Source organism: Thalassophryne amazonica, chromosome 17, assembly GCF_902500255.1.
Source record: "Thalassophryne amazonica chromosome 17, fThaAma1.1, whole genome shotgun sequence".
Classification (NCBI taxonomy): Eukaryota; Metazoa; Chordata; class Actinopteri; order Batrachoidiformes; family Batrachoididae; genus Thalassophryne; species Thalassophryne amazonica.
Genome location: NC_047119.1, coordinates 67,545,455 through 67,558,568, shown reverse-complemented (window position 1 = coordinate 67,558,568; position 13,114 = coordinate 67,545,455).

The following is a 13,114-nucleotide window of genomic DNA, read 5'->3' as shown; positions in this document are numbered from 1 at the left end:
ATGTAATGCAAATTTTTTTTAGACAGAAATGTATTCCTCACTTTTTATTGAAAACATAAACTAGATTTACATAAGTTTAATTAACTATAAATTGTTAAGTTACTAAAACTTTAACAATTAAATTTTTGAAAATTATTTTATTTAAGCAGGCAAACTCAAATGGTTTAAGGCAATTGGTTTCCTCAAATGGTATGAGTTCAACTAACTCATTGAGTTTTACAGTGCAGGAATGTTTTAACTGTACTGACGGGAACATGTTTAAATGGTCCTGTGATAACTTGGCTGAACTCACTGATGTCATATGCTCTTATGTCACTTTTTGTAGAGACATGATTGTTCCTTGTAAGAGTTAAAATTTATCCCATCAACAGACTAAGACTTCACTAAATCAGTAAAGTCTTGTATAAAAAAAAAAGAAGGATGCCTCTAAAAAAAAAAGGAGTAGATTCAGACCTTCTTTTAGTCACCAAGGATCTTAAAATAGAGATTCTTAAAGCAAAACAGAGCTACAAGTCTGAGCTGGTGAATAAGACGGCTACTTATAACCTTGAATCAGCTTTGTGTAGTATGAAGGCTATTGCAGGCCTCCAAAATATGAAAAATAGCACAAACATCACTTTAAATAGTTTCAACTCAGATACTGAACTAGCTAACGCTCTTAACTGTTTTAAGAAAAGTTTTAACACATCTGATTTTAGCAAGGAAACACAGGAAATTGGTCTCAGGCTCCATGACCCCCGGCATTTTTCCTTTAACCAATGGGACATTGAAAAAGCCTTCCTTAGCACAAAAATACAGAAGAGTTATGATCCAAACAATATCTGCGACCACTCACTCAAATCTTGTGCAAAAGAGCTGAGCCCAGTTTTTTTTTTTTATCATATTCTGTTGCCTGTTGCTCGAACATCAATCCCGAAGAAAATCTTTGAGAAATTGGTCTGAAATTGGTCTGAAATGCTAAAAAGGACTATACATGCACCTACAATTTGCTTACAGGCCGAACAGAGGAGACGCCACACTCACTCTGCTTAATAATTTGGAGGGCAGTGGATGTCATGCCCGGCTTTTATTTATTGACTCCTCCTCAGCTTTAACACAATTCAACCTTGTATTTTAACCAGTGTTGTATAAAGTACCGGAAAACCACACTTAAGTAAAAGTACAGATACCCATTAAAAAAATGACTTCAGTAGAAGTTCAAGTCACCGACTGAAAAGCTACTCAAGTAAAAGTCCTAAAGTATCTAGTATTTATTATACTTAAGTATGACAAGTAATGTACAACTAAATGTACTCACGTATTGAAATTAAAAGTACAAGTAAATGTTAATAATCAAAAACGGACTGATTTTTTTTATATTACAAAGTTTATCTAGGCTTGTAAATGACTGGTAGTATTAGTCAAAGTACTGAAAATTGTGCACATCACACAAAAACACTTCAGAAACAAGGTTTCAAAACCTAAACGAGAGTAGCCTACTCACTAGGTGTTCACAGGAAACAGTTATTTATTTCTATATGTATTTATTTATTTTCATTGTTACATGGTTTTATCTTTTCTGTTGTGTCTTTGTTTCATTAGGTTCTTTTTGTCTCTTTCTCTAAAATTGTATTGTAACATTATTCTATTATTATTGACTATTATTGTCTATTATGTAGACTATTATTGTTGTTGCTTTTATTATCAATATATGAATAAAAAGAAATTTTAAAAATTACAATTTGACTCTTTTACGACAATGAACGTTAAGCCATTAATTATACAGAAAACAAACCAACACAAATGTGCTGATGCAAACAGCTTAATGCTAACTTTAACATTGAAAACGCCATAGAGATGCTAACACGTTAGCATCGGTCCCGTTTTTAAGTTATAAAATACATCTATCAACTGTTTCAGAAGACCATAACAGGTCAGTTTAACATAAAAATATTAAATATTACTCACAGACATATGCTCTTCAGGGTTTTAGCTGGGAAATTTTAGGATAAAGTGAAATAAACAATGAATCCACGAATCGTAGATTGAAGCACTGCTTCGATCCGTATCACTGCTTCGATTGGTTCAAGGTTCAAAGCAAAGCCGTGCTGCAGAAAAGTTGATTACAGACCCACTGCAGGCCTGTAATCAATGTAGAGAAATGATCATTTTCCTGACAAACAAGTGCGCAACTGCAAAAAAGCCTACCGGACATGCCTGTCTCTGGGTGAAAACACAACTTTTTCGTATGTAGTAGTTTTTTTTTTTTTTTGGAACGAGTAACAAAGTACAAAGTCTCCCAAAATGTACTTAAGTACAGTAGTGAAGTATTTTTACTTCGTTACTATACAACACTGATTTTAGCCCAAAGACTTTTAGAAAAATTTAAACTAAGCAATAATCTTGTGGGCTGGATTTTAGACTTTTTAACAAACAGAACACAAAAAGTCAGAGTGAACGGGCTTTTATCAAACAAACAGTGTGTGGCTTGCCACAAGGGTGTGTGCTTTCACCTTTGTTATTTATTCTTTACACCAGTATGTGTAAGAGCACTTTTAAAAACAGGTTCATTTTAAAATATGCAGATGACACAGTCATGGTCAATCTGCTGCGGGACAATGAGAGCAGCTGCGGCCCTGTAGTCGACCATTTTGTTAAAGTAGACCTGCATTGAAATAAATGTGGTCAGATTTCAGAAAAGAAATAGCTGATATGTATTTATAAGACCCTTGTGAATGCAGTAAAGTAAATCTGTAAGCCCAAATTTGTAATTCAGCGGAGAAATATTCGTTTAAAAATGACAAATTTGCAGCTAACATTTAGCCCTCTGTGAAAACAGTTTGTACATCCGGATCATTTCCATGACGTCAGGGACAAGACGACGCGCTCCCGCCTTCGGTCCGATCCCGCATTGAAATTGATTTTATCTCTTAGTAATGTTACTGTTATACACATCCTGGTTTCAACATCCAAAAGTAAGCTGCAATGAATGTCAGATACAGCTCTGCTTGCTCAGATCCGGGGATCAGATCAGTGGTGGCATCGACAGTGGGCGACATTATTCCCAGACGCCTCGCTCTCACTGCCCCCGATACGCTTACCAAGTGCATGCGCTTGTTAAAAGCCGCTGCGGCACTCACACCCCCCGTGTCTGCTGTGCAGCCAGCACCACCTCTGTCTACTGAATGGAGTTGCAGCCAACCTGGCACAAGTCCAGAGACTACGCTCGCCCTTTTAATGCAGTGCGCGCGGTGACACCTTTTGCTCGCAAGGACAGACTTCTTGCTGCAAAATCCGCAGCACCGCACGTCTCGGTAATCGGAGCCGCAGAGCTCCGTGGCCGCTGAGAGAGGTTTATATATTTTTAATGACTTGAATTCTTTGCGGGTCTCGCCTCCGTAGCCCGCGACGGTACACCGGAGGTGAAAGACAGTAGATTTTCAATGCGACACCACTCAGTCAAATGGACGTATGAAAAAGTCCACAAAAATAATTTTCAAGCACAAATAAAAGAAATGTGTACTCACCAAGCGTACCGCAAGACAATATGAAGTTTTAAAAAGTAGATCCTTCCGTATAAGACAAGAAAAAGGTGCAGATGCAAACTGACATATATCCACAAATTACAGTTGGCGCGCGCAATGCATGCTGGGAGAGGGTCTTGTCCGTGACGTCTCGGCAGCGTCCATGATGAGAGGGACAATTTGCGGAGGGCTAAGTGTTAGCTGTAAAGTTGTCATTTTCAAATGAAGATTTCTCCGTTGAATGACAGATCTGGGCTTGCAGATTTACTTTACTACATTCAGAAGGATCTTATGTGTAAATATAAGTCATTTTTTGGTCCAAAGATCTGACTGCATTTATTTCAATGCAGGTGTACTTTAAATGGTGTGAGGATTCATATCTTCAGCTCAATACATTAAAAACCAAAGATATGGTCAATGATTTCAGGAAACATGTCAGCACACCTGACAACACAATAATTAATGGTCAACCAGTTGAAACTGTGCAAACTTATACTTGTAAATACTTTGGGACTATCATTGATAATTTGCTGAGGTTTGAGGCAAACTGTGAGGTGGTGTGCAGGAAGGGTTACCAGCGCTTGTTCTACCTCAGAAAGCTTCAGCCAAATCATGTTAACACTATTTTATGGTGCTTTTATTGAATCTGTTTTATCTTTTTCTTTGGTGGCCTGGTTTGGCAGTCTGACACTGAAGGACAGGACCAGACTGGGTCAGATTATTAAATGGTCCAGTCGACTGAGTCTCGAGTCCCTGTACACCAAACAGTTACAGCAGATATCCAGCTGCATCACAACTGATGACTCCCACTCTCTGGCTAATGAATTTCAGCTCCTGTCTTCTGGCCGCATGTTCAAAGTCAAGATGTAGGACAAAAAGGTACAGGAGTAGTTTTGTTCCAGCAGCAATTGTGCATTTGAACAATCATAGCAGGGTTTGCACATATTTATATATACATCAAATCAAAATCAAATCAAATCAATTTTATTTATATAGCACCAAATCACAACAAAAGTCGCTCCAAGGCGCTTCATATTGTAAGGCAAAAGCCATACAATAATTACAGAAAAACCCCAACAGTCAAAACAACCCCCTGTGAGCAAGCACTTGGCGACAGTGGGAAGGAAAAACTCCCTTTTAACAGGAAGAAACCTCCAGCAGAACCAGGCTCAGGGAGGGGCAGTCTTCTGCTGGGACTGGTTGGGGCTGAGGGGAGAGAATCAGGAAAAAGACATGCTGTGGAAGAGAGCAGAGATCAATCACTAATGATTAAATGCAGAGTTGTGCATACAGACCAAAAACAGAAAGAAACACTCAGTGCATCATGGGAACCCCCCAGCAGTCTAAGTCTATAGCAGCATAACTAAGGGATGGTTCAGGGTCACCTGATCCATGAAGGATCTGGTTAGACACCATGTTTCTAAGATTTGTGGGGCCAAGTACAATAACTTCAGTTTTATCTGAGTTTAAAAGCAGGAAATTAGAGGTCATCCATGTCTTTATGTCTGTAAGACAATCCTGCAGTTTAGCTAATTGGTGTGTGTCCTCTGGCTTCATGGATAGATAAAGCTGGGTATCATCTGCGTAACAATGAAAATTTAAGCAATGCTTTCTAATAATACTGCCTAAGGGAAGCATGTATAAAGTGAATAAAATTGGTCCTAGCACCGAACCTTGTGGAACTCCATAATTAACCTTAGTCTGTGAAGAAGACTCCCCATTTACATGAACAAATTGTAATCTATTAGATAAATATGATTCAAACCACCGCAGCGCAGTGCCTTTAATACCTATGGCATGCGCTAATCTCTGTAATAAAATTTTATGGTCAACAGTATCAAAAGCAGCACTGAGGTCTAACAGGACAAGCACAGAGATGAGTCCACTGTCTGAGGCCATAAGAAGATCATTTGTAACCTTCACTAATGCTGTTTCTGTACTATGATGAATTCTGAAACCTGACTGAAACTCTTCAAATAGACCATTCCTCTGCAGATGATCAGTTAGCTGTTTTACAACTACCCTTTCAATATACCTGAGTACAGCGCTCAGGAATCTGTTGGACTCTGTTGTGTCACTTACTGTAAAATCTTTGAACTCAAGTTGGAAATGTTTTGATTTAACAAACAGCTGTGATATAGTTAGTGAAAGTGTAGTTGTTTTTCATTTTGCCTGGTATACCAAAGCCTTCTGGTCATTCATTCATTAATTTTCTATACCCGCTTACATACCCGTCAGTGGTCTCTCGGGTGGGCGAGAAGCTGGAGCCCATCACAGCACTCATAGGGTGTGAGGCAGGGTACAGCGCGGAGGGGACGCCGGCCGATCACAGGATGCGTAGCAAGACGAACACCTACAGTCAATTTAAAGTTTCCAGTTCATCTAAACCTGCATGCTTTTGGAAGAGGGAAGAAGCAGGACCACCCGGAGGGAACCCACGTGAAAAAAGAGGAAGGTTAGAAGATACAAACATCACATAGAAAAGAGCAAGTGGGAAACAACCTCACAACCTTCTTGCTGTGAGGTAACAGTGCTAACCACCACTAAGCCGCCCACCTTCTGGTCATCAAATATAAAATAGAAAGTTGTTGTGTGGCTGGGGGGGCCTGGCTGCCTTTTGTTTCTGTTTTCTGTCCTGTCTTTTGTTTTTCCTTCCAGGTGGCTTGCATTTGGGACTGAGTGGCTGTGTTGCTGAGTTTATCAGGACCTCACCCTGATCACCTGCGGCTCGTCAGGACTCACAGCTGTGGTGCATCTACATGGATTGGAACATGGTGGCATTTAAGACTGGAGTACACAGTGTGTATTTGCCAGAGACTCGACCTTGTGACCAGACGGGTGAGATCGTCGTCTCGGGAGCCATCTTATCATCAGTGGATGCAGAGAACGTCCAGGTTTGATGCATGGTCTGTGAAAGAGGAGAGGGTGAGGTCTCACGCTCGTCAGCACACTTCCTGAGGTACGTTAGATTTTGAGACTAACATTTATACAGTCAGTAAATGTGGTGTCCCTCACACCTTATTATATTGAGCTGTATGTAGTCGTTTAATCAGCTTCCACTGCAGTGGAGTTTTGTGAACAGGGTGTTCCATGCCTGCAGGGTGGGAAGCTGATTAGTAATTAAGCCAGGAAGTGTTTGCTGTTTGTGCACCTTTGAGCGTTCTCTCTGTGTGTTGAGTGTGGACTCACATAATGATTCCTTCTTTCACAGACTCGGTTTGTCGCGGCCACCTGGGGGGTGTCGGCGGGGTCCTTGGGTCCGAACCAGTTCTGGCTCCGGACAGTTAGCGCTGCTGGGAGCGCACCGGGGGATAAAAGTGTAAAAGTGCACAACAAACATCTTCAAAAAGGCAAAATCAAGAATTTGATGATCAAGTTTGAATTTATTTTCAGATTTGTGAAGTCAAAACAAGATCAAAATTATACATACAGGGTCAAAAATATCCCACTTAGATTATTATACCAGTGGTGCAGGAAGTTTTTTTTTATTATTATGATTTTCTAAGACCTCTAAACTTCCATGGAGCTCAGTGAAGATGTGAAAAGGAACTTCATATATTTACATAAGACAGGATGAGCCACTTCTAAACACCTGGGGATTCCAAGATCTTTCACTCAAACATTTTTATGTTTGGGTGGTGTTACTGGGCTGTTACCACTTTTCCAAGATCTGGGAGAAACCCCAAACTGTTACCTTCAATTGAGAGAAAATTGGTTTGAAATGACCACATGGCTAAAGAAAAAACTGTGGAGAAATGTTTTATAGTCAGATGAGGCTTTTAAGGTGGCAGTAATTAAACCATTACTTAAAAAGCCATCACTTGACCCAGTTATCTTAGCTAATTATAGGCCAATCTCCAACCTTCCTTTTCTCTCAAAAATTCTTGAAAGGGTAGTTGTAAAACAGCTAACTGATCATCTGCAGAGGAATGGTCTATTTGAAGAGTTTGTCAGGTTTTAGAATTCATCATAGTACAGAAACAGCATTAGTGAAGGTTACAAATGATCTTCTTATGGCCTCAGACAGTGGACTCATCTCTGTGCTTGTTCTGTTAGACGTCAGTGCTGCTTTTGATACTGTTGACCATAAAATTTTATTACAGAGATTAGAGCATGCCATAGGTATTAAAGGCACTGCGCTGCGGTGGTTTGAATCATATTTATCTAATAGATTACAATTTGTTCATGTAAATGGGGAATCTTATTCACAGACTAAGGTTAATTATGGAGTTCCACAAGGTTCTGTGCTAGGACCAATTTTATTCACTTTATACATGCTTCCCTTAGGCAGTATTATTAGACAGCATTGCTTAAATTTTCATTGTTACGCAGATGATACTCAGCTTTATCTATCCATGAAGCCAGAGGACACACACCAATTAGCTAAATTGCAGGATTGTCTTACAGACATAAAGACATGGATGACCTCTAATTTCCTGCTTTTAAACTCAGATAAAACTGAAGTTATTGTACTTGGCCCCACAAATCTTAGAAACATGGTGTCTAACCAGATCCTTACTCTGGATGGCATTACCCTGACCTCTAGTAATACTGTGAGAAATCTTGGAGTCATTTTTGATCAGGATATGTCATTCAATGCACATATTAAACAAATATGTAGGACTGCTTTTTTGCATTTGCGCAACATCTCTAAAATTAGAAAGGTCTTGTCTCAGAGTGATGCTGAAAAACTAATTCATGCATTTATTTCCTCTAGGCTGGACTATTGTAATTCATTATTATCAGGTAGTCCTAAAAGTTCCCTGAAAAGCCTTCAGTTAATTCAAAATGCTGCAGCTAGAGTACTGACAGGGACTAGAAGGAGAGAGCATATCTCACCCATATTGGCCTCTCTTCATTGGCTTCCTGTTAATTCTAGAATAGAATTTAAAATTCTTCTTCTTACTTATAAGGTTTTGAATAATCAGGTCCCATCTTATCTTAGGGACCTCATAGTACCATATCACCCCAATAGAGCGCTTCGCTCTCAGACTGCAGGCTTACTTGTAGTTCCTAGGGTTTGTAAGAGTAGAATGGGAGGCAGAGCCTTCAGCTTTCAGGCTCCTCTCCTCTGGAACCAGCTCCCAATTCGGATCAGGGAGACAGACACCCTCTCTACTTTTAAGATTAGGCTTAAAACTTTCCTTTTTGCTAAAGCTTATAGTTAGGGCTGGATCAGGTGACCCTGAACCATCCCTTAGTTATGCTGCTATAGACTTAGACTGCTGGGGGGTTCCCATGATGCACTGAGTGTTTCTTTCTCTTTTTGCTCTGTATGCACCACTCTGCATTTAATCATTAGTGATCGATCTCTGCTCCCCTCCACAGCATGTCTTTTTCCTGGTTCTCTCCCTCAGCCCCAACCAGTCCCAGCAGAAGACTGCCCCTCCCTGAGCCTGGTTCTGCTGGAGGTTTCTTCCTGTTAAAAGGAAGTTTTTCCTTCCCACTGTTGCCAAGTGCTTGCTCACAGGGGGTTGTTTTGACAGTTGGGGTTTTTCTGTAATTATTGTATGGCTTTGCCTTGCAATATGAAGCGCCTTGGGGCAACTGTTTGTTGTGATTTGGCGCTATATAAATGAAATTGATTTGATTTGAGATGAGACAAAGTTTGATTTCTTTGGCAACACTGACCAAAGGTATGTTTGAAAGAGTAAAAGTGAGGTATTCAACCCCAAGAACAGTGTAACAGCATGGTGGTGGCAGCGTCACACTCTGTGACTGTTTTGCATCCTGTGGAACAGGTGCATTGCATTAAGTGGATAGAATAATGAAAGTGGATGACTACGTTTCTGGTGCTGTTAGATTTTAGCGCTGCGTTTGACACGGTGGATCACCATATTCTACTTGATAAACTGAAGAATCATTTTGGGATTACTGAGAATGTCTTTGCATGGTTGACATCATACCTAAAATGTCATTCTCACTGTGTCTTGTACAACCACACTACCTCTAACATTGATGACATGAAATTTGGGGTTCCACAGTGGACCGTCTTAGACCCCATGGTTTTCTCCAATTATATATTTATCCCTTGGGCACATATTGCAGCATTTTTGGATTACTTTTCATTGCTATGCCGATGATACTCAGTTGTATATGCCAAAACATGCTGGTAATCTCATACACATAACATACTTAGATGATTGCCTTGTGTCAGTAAAAAGCTGGAGGCCCAAACATTTCTTACTTTTAAACTTGGACAAGACTGAAATGATAGCCCTTTATACAGCAAGGCATCAGCATCAGTTTGATCAGCTAACGCTTAACGCAGACTCGTCTGTCATACATCACACAGACAACGTGAGGAACCTTGGGGTAATTTTTGATCCCACATTGTCCCACACATTAGTGATATTACAAGGACTGCTTTCTTCCACCTGCGAAATATAGCAAAGAATCGTCCCATCCTGTCTGTGGCTGATGCTGAGACCCTGATTCATGCATTTGTTTCTTCTAGATTGGACTACTGCAATGTTCTGTTTTCTGGTTTACCACAGGCCAGCAACAGGGATCTCCAGTTGATTCAAAATGCTGTTGCCAGACTCTTTACAGGAAGCAGAAAGTTTGACCACATTATACCCATTTTGACATCTCTTCACTAGCTTCCTGTCTCTGTGAGGTTGATTTTAAGGTTCTTCTATTTACCTATAACATTATACATGGACTATCACTTCCGTACTTAGCTGACCAAATTAAACCCTACGTACCAGCCCGGGCTCTGTGTTCTCAGGGCGTATGACTACTTTGGGGGCCACAGGGCCTTCTTTTATCGTGCACCTGTTTTGTGGCATGATGTCCCTATGGAGTCTGATTCTGTAGAGGCATTCAAGTCCAGTCTTAAGCTGCATTTATTCTCTTTTGTATTGCTCACATACTGGCATAGTATAGAACTATGCTTCCTATTCTTTTAAATTCATTTTATTAGTAATGGAACTGGTCTCAGCCTCAACATTATCTAAATTCTGGGTCTGTTAGTGACGCTTAAGGCTAGCGGCCGGCAATCATCTTAGTATTTTCTCTGCTTTCCTGTTGATTTACTGCTGATGAATTATACCTTGGGTGTGTTTTTTTTTCCGGACGACTGATTCTGCTCTTTTTCTCTCTGTCCAAGACATGGAGAGTTGGACAGCTACTGAAGACAGCACGCTGGACTGACCGTGAGATGCCAAACCTGAAGCTGGTACTGCACACTGCAGGCTGCGTTTGGACTGGACATTGCTGTGGGAACAGGCCCACTGATGGCATGAGAAATGCTGAATGACCCCTGCCTGTGGCATAACCGCCTGCATGGATATCTCATCAAATACATATTCTTTTATTATATCATGTTGTTTTGATTTCCTGTTTTCTGTTTCTTCACCTTTGTAAAACTTTGTAAAAACCTTGTAACTGTTGAATGGCCTAAGCAGTGGGTCACCCCTCTGAGTCTGGACTGCTTGAGGTGTCTTCCTCAGTATCATCAGAGGGAGTTTTTCCCTTACCGCTGTCCCCTGTGTGCTTGCTCCATTGGTAAGGTTAGACCAGTGGTGGGCAGAGTTCCGCTAATCTGCTAACTGCTAATTAGGGATGCTAACTTTTTGTTAGCTGATTAGCTTTTCAGCTAATGTTGAAAACCATCAGCAGACCAATTAACTTTAGTTCCAATAACTTTTAGACCGCTAACATCTTTTTGCAGGCATAGTGAATAAAGCTTAACAGTTAAAAACATTTGTAAAGCCTAAAATCATACACTTTAGTTTCTGTCTGTTACATGTTTTGTAGCAGACAGACAGCTATGAGAGGTAGAGCTCAATCCTTTGCCAGCAGAGGAGACCTGGCTACCAGACAAAAAACGAAGAGAAGAAAAAAATTATTTTCACAACCATACAGACTTGCAGACGTGTCGCAGGAGACATGCACACCAACTTATGGTTAAAATTATGAACAAACTAATTCAGGACAGGTTATCAAAATTAACATCACCTCTGTCATTTTTCCAAAGTGAAAATATCAGCTATATGTTCTAGTTTTATAGTCATGCACTAATTTTGAAGGTTTAAGCATTTACAGACACACATGGCAAAAGGCATTATGGGAAAATGAGCTTCCTGTCATCAGTGGTTGGTCAGTTTATAAAAACAATACACAAGCTACTGTAACATCTTTGTTGGGTTTTTACAAATAAATCTGGATTTGTAAATATGTCATATTTTTTTCATTTGTAAAAAAAAAAAGGCAATTTGAAAACTGAAAATTCTGTTTGTTAAGTGATTCAGCACTTATAGGGAATGTGTGGCAATTGGTATTCACACTGCCATGAACACTGGCATCTACTGGATGGGAGTGTGAACACCAATTGCTACACATTCGCTGCATGCTGAATCACACTTACTTAAACAGAATTTTCAGTTTTCAAATTGCCTTTTTTTTTTTTTTTTTTTTTTTTTACAAATTTATTTATTTAACTTGAAAGGATAAACCCGTTGAGATTTATAATCTTGTTTTCAAGGGGGTCCTCAATAATAAACAACAAGATATCCAATGGGCAAGACATGCAACAGTACATACATAACAAAATATACAAACAATGGCACCAATATAACTACAAACAATTAATTACACACAACATAACTACATGCACATACCAACAACCAATCACACCACACACAAATCTCTCTAACACTCTCCCATTTGTATTACCATACAAAATGACAAAACACACGTTACAGTAACTTGTGTGTTGGTTATTACGAGGTCTGTTAGAAAAGTATTGACTAGCACAGGAATTGTGAAAAGACATGGACATCAGCACTTTTTCGGCACATTGAGACAGACGTTTTGTTAAAAACAAAAACATATAGCTCATTTTTTTACTTTGTAAAAATTACCTAGGTGACGTCAATTTCAATAACTTGTCCAGAATTAGTTTATTTGAAATTGTAACCATAAGTCAAAACTGCCTTGCTGTGCATGTCTCCTGCGACATGTCTGCAAGATTGTATGGCTGTGAAAATAAATGACCTTTTTTTCTTCTCCCCTTTTTTCCTCTCTGTTCACCAGGTCTCTTTTGCTGAGAGAAGGCTGATCTTAGACAGAAGCGCTGGCTCATTGTTTGAGATTGCCTTTGAATTTACTCAGAAGTATCAGTAGGTGCCAGTATACTGGCACTAAAAGTTATCAGTTTAGCTGTAACTTTCGCTAAATGTTTTAGGAGTTAATCGATTTAGCTTTATAAAAGTTAACTTTTCAGTTAGTGGATTAACAGTTATTGAAGCTAAATTTGGCTAGCTGTGCTGTGCCCACCACTGGGTTAGACCTTGGTTGTGTGAAGTACCTTGAGGCAGCTTTGTTATGATTTGGCACTATATAAAATTAAATAAATACATTTAAATTGACTACCTTGGAATTCCCAAGCAAAACAGCTAACCATCAACTTGACAGTTGAACCTAACACAATGACCCCAAACACATCTCAACGGTGGATGTGGAATAGATAAAGCAGGCTAACATTGGCTTTTGGAATGGTCTTCACCAAGTCCTGACCTTAACCCTAATGGACATATCTTGACTGTTCTTGATAATCAGGTCAGTGCTACAAAATAAAGAAATTAAATTGAACTCTACCAACTGCG